The sequence below is a fragment of the Camelina sativa genome, chromosome 2 (assembly GCF_000633955.1).
Source record: "Camelina sativa cultivar DH55 chromosome 2, Cs, whole genome shotgun sequence".
Lineage (NCBI taxonomy): Eukaryota > Viridiplantae > Streptophyta > Magnoliopsida > Brassicales > Brassicaceae > Camelina > Camelina sativa.
Window position 1 is genome coordinate 2,283,534 of NC_025686.1, and position 2,287 is coordinate 2,285,820.

Below are 2,287 nucleotides of genomic sequence, written 5' to 3' on the forward strand. Positions count from 1 at the left end.
AGTTAACAACCGAGCTCATGTGGCTTAAGGCACTATTGAAGGATCTTGGAGTTGAATCATCAAAGCCTATCACTATGCATTGTGATAACGAAGCAGCCATCCACATAGCCACCAATTCCGTGTTTCACGAGAGAACAAAACACATAGAGGTCGATTGCCACAAGGTGCGAGAGCAGATTCAGCTAGGCGTCACACTCCCATGTCATACAGACAGCAAAGAGCAACTAGCCGACATTTTCACAAAGGCGGCCAGCCCACAAGTGTGCGAATACATTCACCCTCGGCTAGGACTCATGGACCTCACCAAACCTTGAGATCCTACGCTCTTTTTCCCTTAAGTATAATTTTTCCCAAGTGGTTTTATATACTAAGGTTTTTAATGAGGTAGGTGATCAATGGTTCAAGCTTATGTCATAGGGTCCAATGACTAAAGCTTGAGGGGGAGTATAATTTGGGATCTTGATCACCATGTCCGTACAAGTCAACGTCCGTACAAGTCAACGACCGTTCTCTCTCATCGGGCCAACCATACCATCTCGTGTAGAAGCCCACTTGAAGTCTTCTAAGGCTTGTATGAGACAACCAAGTCTCTAGATCCTTCTCCTACCGACCGTTGGAGTTTGTGTGCAAGTGGGAAGATATTTCAACTCACAAGTCACATGTTATGTTAAGAAGGAAGGATGTCACTTTCAGTCATGTAAAGCGTGTATAGGATCCCATAGGAATATGCTGTTTACTTTGTCTATAATTAGGATGTATCTAGGTTCTTTTTCAAGTAAGAAGTTTGATTCTTCTTCTATACTCTCTCTCTTACACTTCCATACTCTCTTCTACTCTCTCGTGCGAACACTCTCAAACTCACTCGATCTCTACACTCTCTCGTTTCTAAACTTACAGAAGCTACTAGTTGCGAGAGAGACCCGCCTCTCTATCTCCATAATCATCCTTCCCAGAGGCGAAGTGGGTGCTCTTTCCGCCCCACCTAACGACCGCCTCCGCTACGAAGTCATTACCGACAAAGATCAACCAACCTTCGATCCGGCTAGGCCTGAGTTCAGTATAGAATACCACGTGCCAAAGGTGAGATCCGTCGTTGCGAAACTCGTCAACGACTACTCAACGAAACCGGGTTCACCGAGGGTCGCTGGGGTGGTCGTCGACATGTTTTGCACGTCGATGGTAGATGTAGCTAACCAGTTTGGTGTTCCGAGCTACTTATTTTACACGTCTAGCGCAGGGGTTCTCGCACTTCAACTTCACATCCAGATGTTGTACGATGACAATAAGTACGATATAAGTGAAAGTGATTTTGAAGAGTCAGAAGCTGTGCTGTACATTCCTAGCTTGACTCGTCCTTATCCGGTAAAGTGCCTTCCTCACGCTTACGCATCTAAACAATGGCTTCCGACGTTTGTTAACCAAGCTAGAAAATTTAAAGAGATGAAGGGTATTTTGATTAATACGGTTGCTGAGTTAGAACCGTATGCGTTAAAGTTTCTATCTAGTTATTGTGAGACTCCTCCTCCTTATCCAGTAGGACCACTGCTGCAACTCGAGAACGGAGTTGGAGTTGGTGATTCCAAGGACGAGAAGCAATCAGAGATTTTAGGGTGGCTTGACAAGCAACCAAACAGATCAGTAGTGTTCCTCTGCTTCGGAAGCATGGGAGGCTTCCGTGAGGAACAAGCAAGAGAAATTGCCATTGCGTTGGAACGAACCGGCCACCGTTTCTTGTGGTCTCTCTGTCGTGCATCTCCGAATATATTCAAAGAATTTCCAAGACAGTTTACAAATCTTGAAGAAGTTCTCCCGGAGGGGTTCTTTGATCGGACAAAGGAGAGAGGGAAAGTGATTGGATGGGCTCCGCAGGTGGACGTGCTAGCTAATCCGGCGGTTGGAGGTTTTTTCACTCACGGTGGTTGAAATTCGATCCTCGAGAGTCTTTGGTTCGGTGTTCCCACGGCGCCATGGCCGTTATACGCGGAACAGAAGTCCAATGCTTTCGAGATGGTGGACGAGCTTTGACTAGCTGTGGAGATAAGAAAATATTGGCGAGGTGGTCTTATTGTGGGATTGGGAAAGGATACGGTTTTGGTGACGGCAGAGGAAATAGAGAGAGGAATCATGTGTCTGATGGAACAGGATAGTGAAGTGAGGAAGAGAGTGAAGGAGATGAGCGAGGGCTGTCACGTAGCCTTAATGGATAGTGGATCGTCTCAAACTGCGTTGCAAACGTTTATTCAAGACGTTATGAAAAATATGTGCTTAACATGATCATAGCTAGCTA

General features: G+C 45.8%; 1 pseudogene; it reads left to right on the forward strand.

The window, feature by feature from the left end:
• Window positions 328–2,280, forward strand: LOC104715242 (annotated as a pseudogene).